Source organism: Mustela nivalis, assembly GCF_964662115.1.
Source record: "Mustela nivalis genome assembly, chromosome: 8".
Classification (NCBI taxonomy): domain Eukaryota; kingdom Metazoa; phylum Chordata; class Mammalia; order Carnivora; family Mustelidae; genus Mustela; species Mustela nivalis.
In genome coordinates this window covers 133,572,152-133,585,222 of record NC_139027.1, presented here as the reverse complement: position 1 = coordinate 133,585,222, position 13,071 = coordinate 133,572,152, and positions in this window count along the sequence as shown.

The following is a 13,071-nucleotide window of genomic DNA, read 5'->3' as shown; positions in this document are numbered from 1 at the left end:
TTTTTTTTTTTTTTTTTTTTTTTGTTGTTGTTGTTGTTGTTGTTGTTGCATGCGTGGAACAAAACCAGGCTGGGCTTAGGGTTATTAATAAATATCGGCGACGCCCCCCGTTCCTCGCTCCCCCATCCAATCCCGGTTAAATCTGCATGTAGAGTTTATCTGACCGCCCCAGGTAGGAGGCGTGAGCTCCTGCTTCCTCCGGCTTGTGGGTGAACTGTCCCCGTCCAAGCTGTACAATTCCCACTTCCACATCTGCTTCCCGCTCATTTCTCCACATCTCGGCTCAAACATTCAGGCCTTCAGGTCAGGGTCGCTTTCTGGAAAAATCTTGGGAAAGATCTGGGCCGCAGGTGGTTCGTTAAAGGATTTGGTAGGAACTCACGGAACCTGGATGTGGCCGTTCATTACCGTCGTCACGTTCCTGATGCTCGGAGCCCTTGCTCTCATCACACAAGATCCCCAGGAATCAAGACCAGCCCCTCACCGCGACAGGCGGGCTGGGAACCTCAGGAAAGCCCAGGACTGACTTCAGATGACTTCAGCAAACTTTCCCCGGTGGATGAGACTCACGAACATAACGCTAACAAGGGAAGAAAAAAAAGAAAAAAAAAAAAAAAAAGACATGTTGCAGAAGGCTCCGTAGGGCACTCTGCCATTAACATAAAGGTTTAAAAACATGCAAAACCACACTCTATATTGTGTATGGATACAGCCATATGGAGTAAAAGGCGAAAGCTGCGCCTGGGAGCGGAGCGGGACCCATTCAGGAAAGCGGTGGGGGGAGGGGGGGGAGGCGGCAGATGAACGGGGTTGCAGTTAGATCCCTAACGTTGGTGGCTATCGGAGTTAAACCTACTGGATGCCCAGAATGACTCACTAAAAGCAAGGCCAATAAAAGGCCTGGGATATTGGCTGAAAGGGGAGGGGGCTCAGACCCCCTTGGCCCAGGAATTGGGGTGTCTGCGGAAGGATCCGGCCTGTTCCCCAGCGTCTCAGCGATGTCTACCCTGGGCTGAGTTGGCTAGCTAACAGTCATTTTGCTGTCAGGTTTTTTTTTTTTTCCCCCTAAATGTGTGATTATGCCTTAGAAACATTTTGCTAAAAATACAGATGCCCGGAGCCCTCCCCCAACTTTCTGAATCCGAATCTCTGAGGAGCTCCAGGCATCTGCCTCTTAACAGCCCCGCAGGTTCTTCTGATGCTCGCCAAAGTGTCAGAAGGACCCCTATTCGGGGGCTCCCTCTTGCTGCGGGCGTTACCCAGGGACCCCCGTGGGAGGTCACGTCCATGGTTTTCAACGAAAGGGACTGACTGTGGAACGATCTCCTGGCGGCTCGGTGGTGCCTGGCTGTGCCCCAGCGCCCTGCCCCCAGTTCCCAGCTCTTGGGGAGACCCAGGGGCAGGCAGCACGCCTGAGGCCTGGCATGCAGCCTGCCAGGGCCGCACCCTGCCCAAACCAGTTTGAACCAGCTGCAGGGATGGAGCCGTGGCGTGTCCCCACGAGCTCCCTCTGGCGCCCAAGCCGGGCTCCGAGCTGCGGCTCTGGTCTCCCGCTTGGGAGTCCTCCGCGGGTGCGGGCCGCGGCCCCTCTTCCAGCCTGGGGATGGGGGTGCCAGTGGCGGCCAGGCCCGCAAGGCCCCCTGGAGCCGTAGTAGGAGTCCCTAGCTGGGCCCCCGGGGTTACAGAGCCTGCCACCCCATACCCCACCCCCATCTGGCTTCCCCTCCAGTTACAAAATGGTTGCTTGTTTGTGTCTTCCCAAGGTCAATTCTCCCAGTCCAGTACTCGGGCATACAAGGTTCAAGATTAGCAATGGTTCCCAAGCTTGGCAGCACCTCGGAAACTCCTGGGAAGCTTCCAGAAAATACTGATGCCCAGTCCTCACCCCAGAGATTGTGATTTAATTGGCCTGGGGCGTTGCCTCGGTTTGGAGACATTTAACAGATCCCCAAGCGATTCTAATCTATACTGTTCCAGTGCTTGCTTAACTCTGTGGGCGCTGGTGACCGAAGGGTCCCTGTATCTACCACAGTCCCCATGGCCAGCGTGTCCTTTGCACTTACAGCAGGACAGGCGCTGTCTACAGAGACAGGCCCTGTCGAATATCGACCACACCCAGTGAGGTAGGTAGGTGGGCCTTGCTGTGAGCCCATTTCACAGATGAAGAAACTGTGACAGAAACAAGAGAGGCTAAACCACTTGCCCAGCATCATACCTATTATAAGCAAGAGCCAGGATTTAAGCTCAGACAATCCAATTCCAGAACCCAACTCCTTACCTGCCTCTCACACATCCTGCCTCCTACAAGATAACTCCTTTGGGTTCCTGTTGCTACCTCCCTACTTGTAGCCTGGCCTGTGAGAAGAGTCTTGCCGCCCTACCCGGTGCCAGCCCGCCCTCTTCAGTGCCTTCCCTCTACAGCACATTCTAGCCATCTTCTTTCTTGCTCAGAAACCTTCGGTGGCCACACCCCTGGCCCTGCCTTTCTCCTTGAACCCTAAAATGACAAATGGGAGCCCATGGAGTGGGGTCAGGAATCGGGGGAGTCAGGAGCGGCATGTGGAGTGTGAACCATATGGGGACCTCGCTTTTGGGGTCTCCTCATACTGCGTGCCCTGGGTGTCTTGCTTGCCTTATCTGAGTCCTGACCCTCCCCAAATTCCTTCTTTGAACCTAAACCCCACGTTAGGAGGTAGGGCCTGTGGGAAGTGATCAGGTCATGAGAGTAGAGCCCTTGGGAATGGGAGGGGTGCCCTTATCCAGGATGCCCCGGAGAGCTCTCGCCCCTTCCACCAAGTGAGGACGCAGTGAGAAGCCGGCAGCCCAGAAGCTGCCTCTCACCAGACATACGATCCGCTCGCTCCTCGATCTTTCCAGCCTCTGGAACCACGAGAAATAACCGTTGTTTATAAGTCATGGTCTGTGGGACTTTGTGAGAGCAGTCTGAACAGACTAAGACATCTGCATGTTTGATGTGGATAACATCATGTTTAAAGATATATCTTTTGGGGCTCCTGGGTGGCTCAGTGGGTTAAAGCTTCTGCCTTCGGCTCAGGTCATGATCCCAGGGTCCTGGGATTGAGCCCCACGTTGGAGCCTGCTTCCTCCTCTTTCTCTCTCTCTGCCTGCCTCTCTGCCTACTTGTGATCTCTGTCAAATAAATAAATAAAATCTTTTTCAAAAAAGAGAGATATATCTTTTAATATGGTAGACTCATTTTTTTTTTTTTTTTAAGATTATTCGAGAGATGGGCACCTGGGTTTCTCAGTGGCTTAAAGCCTCTACCTTGGGCTCAGGTCATGATCCCAGGGTCCTGGGATCGAGCCTTGTATCTGGCTCTCTGTTCAGCAGGGAGCCTGCTTCCTCCTCTCTCTGCCTGTCTCTCTGCCTACTTGTGATCTCTGTCTGTCAAATAAAAAAAATAAAAAGATTATTTGAGAGAGGGAGAGCTCCCGAGGGAACAGCAGAGGGAGAGGGAGAGAAAATCTCCAGCAGGCTCTGCACTGAGCATGGAGCCAGACATGGGGCTTGATCTCACGACCCCGAGATCACCACCCAAGCCCAAACCAAGAATCAGATGCCTAGGCACCCCAACAGGTGGTCTTTTACAGTTCACGTGGACATTCAGACTCCTGGCCTCTCCTGACAAGAAAGGAAAGATCTGGAAACCACGAGCCCGCACTGGGACATGGCAGTACTTGGCCAGTGAAGGAGCTGCCCCAGTCTGCCAGTCTTCCGCACGCCACCACCCCACTGTCTCTAACTGACCTGTCGGCCCCTAGAGGTGTCTGGGTCCCCCCGCCCCCCACCACCGATCCCCTGGACACGGCCCCACATCTGTGCCCAGCATTCCCAGTCTGCAACGCCCTGCCTTTCCCGGAGCTGTCTCAGCCCGTCTTCAGGGACCTGGGGTTCTCTGCTGCAAGCAGATGTGCCCTTTAGGCTTGCTTTCTGAGACCTTCCACCTTCAAGGTCGCAAATCTGCCCCCCAGACAGCAAGTTCCTGGAGGACGGAGAATATGTTCCATGCATTTTTTTTTCTTTTTTGCCAAGGGGGTCCAGTGGCCTGCCTTTGCACATAGGAAGTCCTCAATAAACACATATATCTAAAATGTGAAGTTCCTCTCCTGCTTAGCATCTCTGTTTCCCACTAGCAAACTAATTTAGAACACAACCCCTCTTCAAAGAGGCACAGTGAAAAACCAGGTTTTGAAATTCTCACCCGAGAGGGGCAGGACACAGCAAGAGCACGGTCCCATTCTTTGCCTGCAAAGGAAAGCTTCGAATTCTCTGCAGCCATTCGACAGGGGTTTTTTCCAATCTCTTTCCCTTCCAGAACAGAGCTACACAAAGGGTCTCAGAGTCTGGGAGGCAAGGGGCAAGGTTCAAACTGCTCGTCACGTCCATGTCCGCATTTAGCTCTACAGCTAGAGCCAGCCTGGATTTGAGAAGCCGGAGGAGAATCGGGGGTTTGGAGGAATGAGGACTTCTCCCCCTTCCAGCTACTGAGATGGGGGTGGGGGGGTCCTGGGTCATTTTCCCTGGCTTCAGCTCCACAGAAGGGGAGGGGGGGAGTTGCTGCTTGATGCACAGAGGTCCGAAGTGCGGGACTGGGTCACTGAGGTGCGAGCTGAGTGCTTCGGGGGACTTCTCTTCCAGGGCTCACAGCCGCCCTGAGCATTGCTCCGCCTGGGGCCCGCCGGCTCTCAGGAAGAGAGCCCGGTGTGTTCCAGGCTGCTAACACCTAGTGCATCTGACATCCCAGGCAGCAACTCCAGGGCGAGCTGGGGCAGCACCCGTCATCACACTTGGCATTTCTCAGCAAAATGTGTGAATATTCAAAGTGAGCTGAATAAAGGCTTTAAATAAGCCACAGGTCAGTTCAGCTTGGGCTTTGCTGGCCAGTGAATGTCTGCTGAACTGAATGGGGAGGGTGATGGCTTTTAGAGTTTCCTGGATTTCAAAATTACAAAAAAGGTACTGTAGACTCATATTCCTATTTTACGTTTGGGGAAACTGAGACTCCACGGCCCAGGTGCATGCATGTAACAGTGAAGCAGAGTCAAGGTTTGGACCCACAGGCTTTCCAGGATCACACATGGAGATGGATCAGAGCACATCAGAAGACGCTAGAAAAAAGAAAAAAAAAAGACAATAGAAAGCTAGCACTTTTTTTTTTTTTTTTTGCTAAAGATTTTATTTATTTATTTGACAGAGAGCGAGAGCACAAGCAGGGGGAGAGGCAGACAGAGAGAGAGAGAGGGAGAAACAGACTCTCCGCTGAGCAGGGAGCCCAATATGGGACTCGATCCCAGGACCCTGGGATCATGACCTGAGCCAAAGGCAGATATTAACGGACTGAGCCCCCCAGGTGTGCCCCCAAAACAGTATTCTTTACACAATCTGGGACATCTGAATATATTTGCTTTTCTGTTTTAGGAATGTGTATCTCCGTTCACTAGGATTCAAAGGTCCTTTTCTGTCCTTGGAGCACATGGTACAGCCTTGTGCATACAGAAGGTACTCCATAAAGGATTCAGCTGCTCTATAAGAAAGCTGCTGTCATTTCAGCAGCAAACAAAAAGGCTGAGAGGGGCCCAGGTTGTAGCAATGGCCAAAAATAAACACAACGAAATTTCCGAGGGGGATAAAGGCATTTCCCTTAATCACAATGTGGGAAACCCTGTCTTCAGCAGTTCAATTGACAAATACAGGGAAATTTTAAATTAGTCTGGAGTTTAACTTAAGACAGTGAAATAACACACCTGCTAAAAGGCAAATGAGAAAGAGGATGCTTTTCTGAAAATGCGGAGCAAAGAGCTAAAAGCAGAATGTCCTTTGGCCCCAGATGGCCCCTGCTGGGTACACAGTTTTGAGAGGGACCAGTGCCTGGGGGCGAACTGCACAGACTTCAGAGTCAAACCGGCCCACCTAAAAGCCGCGTGACCTCGGTGGAGTTTCTTAACTTCTCGGTGCCCGAGTGTCCTCATCAGTAGAAGGGCATCCTGCTACCCCTTCCCGCCGCTGAAAAGATTCAACGAGCTCATCTCTGCAAACTGCTTCAGTGTCTGCAATACAGCTAGCGCTCCATCGGGTCCGCAGCACAAGCGGGCTATGGGCGAGGCAGAGTGTTTCCAAAGGAGGGCAAGGAAAATGGCCAGAAAACTAACAGGTGAAGCCGCCCGGCAAGGGATTTGTCACGGAGGATGCACTGGATAGGTCTCTGTTGAGACAAACCGAATAGAAAGTCCTGTCACGTGACGCCCGTTTGAAGGAGCTGGCGTTGCTCTGCGCGGAGAAAGCCTGGATTGTGGGAAGGAAGATCACGAGGAAGGAGTCAGTGAGTTCCGCCGGAGACACAAAAAGCCGGAGAAACCCCACCCGCCCGGCGGCGCGGGCCCGTCTTTGCAGAGCGCTGGAACGCCACCGTGGGAAGGGCGCCCTCTGGTGTTGGCACTGCGCAGCGGCCGAAGGAGGCCGAGTCCTTCAGCAGGCCCCGAGGTTCCTGGCCGCTGGGGTCTCTGCCCCTTGTATAATCCCCAGGTGTGGGGGGGATCAGTGGATATGACGGGATACGATCCTGTGATTAGGTCACTGATTAGCTGGCCTTCAGTGAATCAAAGGGAACATCCTGGGTGGGCCTGACCTAATCAGGTGAGCCCTGAGGAGAGTTTGGAGGTCAGAGATGAGAGAAGTTCCAGAGAGAGACAGTCTTGCTGAGCTGGAAGAAGGCAGGCAGCCATGCTGCACACTGTCCATGGGGGCCACGGGGCAGGGGACTGCGGGTGCCCCCAGGACTCCTGCACTTTGGACCTATACCTGTGGGAACGGCAGCCTGAATGCATTTCAATGCGGACCCAGGCTGCCGAGAGGCCCTCCGAGTCAAGGACCCGGGTCGTCCACCTGGCCCGTGGAAAGTGGGGTCACAGATGTGTGTTGTGTCAAGCCTCTAAGACTGTGGGAATTTGTTATGTAGCAGTAGAAACAGGTGCGGGGGCGTGAGGGGTACCTGGACACGAGGGGAGAAGTTTCTAAAAGTGAGGCTTACACTCCAAGTAGTGAGTCCCCACTGATGGGATCACTCAGACCATCAGGAGGCCAGGTCCCTGTCCCCAGCACGTAGTAGAGATGGGGTTTCTGCTTGAGGAAGCCAGATGACCTGGGGTGGTATAGAACGCATCTGTTTTCGATGACAAAATGTCGACAGGTAGATCAGTGCCCGTCAAGTGGGGATGCACCGGGGGAAGGACACACCCCCTGGGGATTCTGTGGAAGGAGCAGACTGCGATCAGACCCGAGACTGCCGCCCTTCCCGAGACGTGGACCAGAAGCCCGCAGGATTTCTGAGGGTCTCCAAGTGTTTCCTCTTCCAAGCATTTGCTTTTTATCTTCTTTCCAAGGGTGTGATGGGGTATCAAGTCCAGGAGAGTATTAGCTCCAGGAGGACAAGAATCGGGTTTCCCTGTTCCGTGCTATGACCCCCCGCCATAAACTCTGCATTGTAAACGGTTGGCACGTTTCGAATGAATGAGGTTTGTGAATCACTTTTTAATAGCTTTATTGAGCTATAACTTGCATACCGTTCAGTTCATGTATTTAAAGAGCGCCACTCAATGGTGTATACTAAAGTATGTTCACAGAGTTGTATGACCATCATCACAATCAATTTTAGGATACTTTCGTCACTCCAGAAAGAAACCCCACACTCCTTTGCCACCACTCGCCAGTCCTCCGACTCTCCCTCTCCCCCCAGCCCCTGGCAACCACCAGTCTGCTTTCTGTCTCTCTGCGTTCGTCTCTTCTGGACCTTCCATAGAAGGGTGCCATTCAGTGTGTGGCCTTTGTGACTGAGCGCTCCCATGGGACATAATGTCTTCAGATGCTCTCCGTGTGGCAGCGATATCCGTCCTGCATGGCTTCTGACTCTGTCATATGGATGTTCCACTGCTTGCTTTTTGTTCCTCAGTTGATGGCCATTTGGGCTGGTTATGGGACACTCTTTAATGGTCTCCAGTGGTTACCAATGAGTAGACCATCTCTGTAGTCATGTTTTCTTCCTTCTCACCTTTTCTCGTCTGTTCTACTCATCAAAGTGTCACCATATGAAAGGGTTTTTGGGGGGCGCCTGGGTGGCTCAGTGGGTTAAAGCCTCTGCCTTAGGCTCAGGTCATGATCTCAGGGTCCTGGGATCAAGCCCCGCATCGGGCTCTCTACTCATCGGGGAGCCTGCTTTCCCTGCTCTCTCTGCCTGCTGTGAGCTCTCTCTCTGCCAAGTAAATGAATAAAATTTTAAAAAAGAAAAAAAAAAAAGAATGAATGTCTTTAAAGAAGAAGAAGAAGAAGAAGAACTTTCCCGGAGATCTGTATCAAACGTTTTATAATTTGTGCACCACCCTAGATCCAGGAATTCCAATTCTAAGATCTTTCCCAAGAAAATAATCATGGTTGCGTTGTAAATCCTTAGAGGAGTTACAATAGGAGAAAATTAAGAAATAGTGTACAACAGGAGAAAATTAAGAAATAGGTGTCCGACAGGGGAGCTGAGAAGATAAGTCAGGCAATGTCCTTAGACAGACCTTGTGTGGCCCTAAACGAGGAGCTGTAGATGAATATGTAATGAGGTGAAGAACTATTCACAATATGCTGAGTAAAAAAAAAAAAAAAGCAAGTTATAGGACTGTGCTGTCGGGTCTCATGTCTGTAAAAGAAAAGGTCTACATATGCACACACAACACCGTGCTGACAGCGGCTATTTCCAAGGGGTGGTAATGCAGCGATTTTAATTTTCTTCTTCTAGATTTTGCCTGCAGTGAACGTAGATTAATTTTTTAATGAGAAAAACAAATGTTTGATTTAAAGAAGTTATTCTTGGGGCGCCTGACTGGCTCAGTCTGAGGATCATGTGACTCTTGACCTGGGGGTTGTGAGTTTGAGCCCCATGTTGGGTGTAGAGATTACTTACATAAATAAAGTTTAAATAAAACTTAAAAAAAATAAAGAAAGAAATTCTTTTTTTTTTTTTTAAAGATTTTATTTATTTATTTGACAGAGAGAGATCACAAGTAGGCATAGAGGCAGGCAGAGAGAGAGAGGAGGAAGCAGGCTCCCCGCTGAGCAGAGAGCCCGATGCGAGACTCGATCCCAGGACCCCGAGATCATGACCTGAGCCGAAGGCAGCGGCTTAACCCACTGAGCCACCCAGGCGCCCCAAGAAAGAAATTCTTAACCATGAAATACTGGTGACGTTATTTAAAAGGAAGCATCATCACTGAATTATCTTTCTGGAAGGATTATCCAGTTAGAAATGGTGAACAAGGTATTTACTAAATGACTTTATACCAAAAAACACCCCCAACAATAACTAGTTAGAAAATAGAGAGGTTGTGGGGCGCCGGGGTGGCTCAGTGGTTGAGCCTCTGCCTTCGGCTCAGGTCATGATCCCGGGGTCCTGGGATCGAGCCCCGCATCGGGCTCTCTGCTCAGCGGGGAGCCTGCTTCCTCCTCTCTCTCTGCCTGCCTCTCCGCCTACTTGTGATCTCTGTCTGTCAAATAAATAAATAAATAAAATCTTTAAAAAAAAAAAAAGAACACGGAAGAGGAAGCACATAGGAGGCCGGCCACCGTGTTCACTGAAGAGGAGATGCCACTTTCTAAAGCTGTTCTCCCCTCAGATAATCCACACACTTAGTAAAATCTCCATCTAGGCCTGCAGTGGAATTTTTCTTTTGAAATATAACAAAAAGATCCCAATATCCACCTGCAAGAATTAACCACATCATATCTGACTGATCCACAAAGACACTTTTCTTTTATATTTTAACATTTTTTAAAAATTATTTATTTATTTGTCAGAGAGAGAGAGAGCGTATGCAGGCGGAGAGGCAGACAGAGAGAGAGAGGGAAGCAGGCTCCCTGCCGAGCAGAGAGCTCGATGTGGGACTCGATCCCAGGACCCTGAGCTCATGACCTGAGCCGAAGGCAGAGGCTTAACTATCTGAACCACCCAAATGTCCCTTATTAAAAATTTTAAAAATAAAATGTGAAAACCTGGATACAATGGACAATTTCCTAGGAAAATATAACTTGGAAAAATATTAAAAAATCTAAACAGACCGATTTCCCAGGAGAAACAGAGATAGTTGTCAAAGATCTATGCCCCCAAGAGCACCAGGTACAAATAGTTTCACAAGGGAATCCTGCAATATCTTTAAGGAATAAAAATATTCCAACATTATTTGAACTTCTTGAGAGCACATAAAAATTTCTTTTCCTTCAAACTGTCTTCAAAAGTCAGCGTAACCCTGATGCCAAAGTCAGACGAAAGTTACATGAAAAGGAAATGCAAATTTCCTTTTATGAATACTTATGCAAAAACATTGCATTAGGAAACAGAATCCAGTAGCACATTAACAAATAATAATATAGCATAACCCAGTGAGGCTTATTCCAGGAAGACTGGTTCAATGTTAGAAAATCTCTTAAGAGAATTAACTCATATTAATAGATCCAAAGAGAAAAAATATTTTTTTAAAGCTGAAAGACATTTGACAAGATCTGGCATCCTTGTTTGATGAAAACAATCCTGAATACCCGAATATACACAAATAGACACACACACACACACACACACACACACACTAGTAGGAATTGATGGATTTTTAAAAACTTTTTATTATGGAGAATTTCAAGCATAAATAAGAGTATTTTTTTAAGATTTTATTTATTATTTGACAGACAGAGATCACAAGTAGGCAGAGAGGCAGGCAGAGAGAGAGAGGAGGAAGCAGGCTCCCCGCTGAGCAGAGAGCCCGATAGCCACCCAGGCGCCCCCACTGTGTACTTTCTAAAGTTTTTTTGTTGTTGTTTGAGCCACGTGAATTTCCTTACCGTTGCAATAATGAATTCTGTAAGAAGTAAAGAACAATTGGGAGAAGCGAGAGGATTTGCACTGTAGACGCTCGAGTGTATTTTATTTTTTTATTTTTATTATTTTTTAAAGATTTTATTTATTTATTTGACATAGAGAGATCACAAGTAGGCAGAGAGGCAGGCAGAGAGAGAGGAGGAAGCAGGCTCCCTGCCAAGCAGAGAGCCCGATGCGGGGCTCGATCCCAGGACCCTGAGATCATGACCTGAGCCCAAGGCAGAGGCTTAACCCACTGAGCCACCCAGGCGCCCCTCAAGTGTATTTTAAGGCTTCAGGAATCAAAACAGTATGAAACACTTCTAAAGGAAACAAAGATCAGTAAAGGACAATGAACAAGCCCAAGAACATCGAAGAAGTGCATCCATGGTCAGGGTGAGATTTCAGTTCGCTGAGAAAGCAGGGTCTTATTCGGTACATTATGGTAGAGTAGCTGATGCAGGGGCACCTGGGTGGCTCAGTGGGTTAAAGTCTCTGCCTTCAGCTCAGGTCATGATCTCAGGGTCCTGGGATCGAGCCCCACATCGGGCTCTCTGCTCAGCGGGGAGCCTGCTTGCTTCCCTTCCTTTTCTCTCTGCCTGCCTCTTTGCCTACTTGTCTGTCAAATAAATAAATAAAATCTTAAAAAAAAAAAAAAAAGAATACCTGATGGGGCATTGAAAAACCCGACCTCCTTCACCTGACCATCAGATCATTTTCAGGTGGATTAAATATTTAAACGTTAAAAAAAAAATTGTAAAAGTACAGTAACACTTGGGGTACACTCTGGCAAATATTTATATAATTTGAGAGTGCAACTGTAAGAGGAAAGAATAAAGGATCTTCCTATAGGAAATAAAAGATTCCTAAGCAATAAATACAAAAACCAAGGATAGATAGAGTAAGAAGCAAATGACTAATTAGGGAAAAATGACGGCCAAAATGTCAACTACCGGAATATATAAATCACTTGTACATGTCAAGAAAAGGCCAGGGGTGCCTAGCTGGCTTAGTCGGTAGAACACGTGACTCTTGATCTCAGGGTCGTGAGTTCAATCCCCATGTTGGGTGTGGAGCCCACTTAAAAAAAAAAAAAGCCAGTATCTCAATTTGTTAATGTCACACAAAGGACCCAAATAAAGAAGATGATAAATGGGGGCACCTGGGTGGCTCAGTGGTTAAAGCCTCTGCCTTCCGCTCAGGAAGTGTCCTAGGATCGAGCCCCGCATCGGGCTCTCTGCTCAGCAGGGAGCCTGCTTCCTTCTCTCTCTCCGCCTGCCTCTCTGCCTACTTGTGATCTCTGTCTGTCCAATAAATAAATAAAATCTTAAAAAAAAAAAAGAAGATAATAAATGAAACACAAATAAACAATTAAAAAAGAAAAAAAAAAAAAACCTTGTCCTAATGATCAAAGATCTGCAAGATCTGCAAAGTAAAATAACGAAATGCTTTTTTTTTTTTTTTTTAACTGAATAGGCAGAACATAAAAACAATAAATCTAATGTTTTGGAGGGGAAAAGCTTCACACATACTCCTGGTAAAGATGTAAAGGAGAAGACCCTTTCTGAAAGAAAAGTGCATATTTTCTTGAGCCAAATCCTTTCCTTCTCCAAAAAACACATGTGCTTTGCCTTGATGATTCCTCTTCTGGGAATTTATCCTAAGTAAATAATCAAACAAAGAACAAAAACACGTATTTACAAAGCTGTTGCCCACAGCTCTGTTGACAACTGAGAAAAAGATGGGGGTCCCTGGATGGCTCAGCCAGTTGGGTGGCTGACTACTCTGGGTTTCGGCTCGGGTCATGGTCCCGGGGTCCTGGGGTGGAACCCCGAGTCCTGCTGTGCGCTCCGCGGGGAGTGGGCTCGTCCCTTTGCTGCCTGTGCCTCTCCCCTGTGTGCACTCTCTCTCTCTCTCTCAAATTAATACACAAATAAAATCTTTATAATCAAGAGAAAATGAAAGGAGCTAACAATAGGGTATTGGTTTTTCCAAACGATGGCTCATCTATACAATGGAATACGCTGAAGCCGCTGTTACAAATGATGCAAAGCTATTTTGACAGAGCAGAGACACTCACAATATATTGTCCTCTGAAGAAAGCAAACTACGGAATAATTTATATGTTGCTATGATCCTGGTTTTGTCAAAACACAAGTGAGGTAATA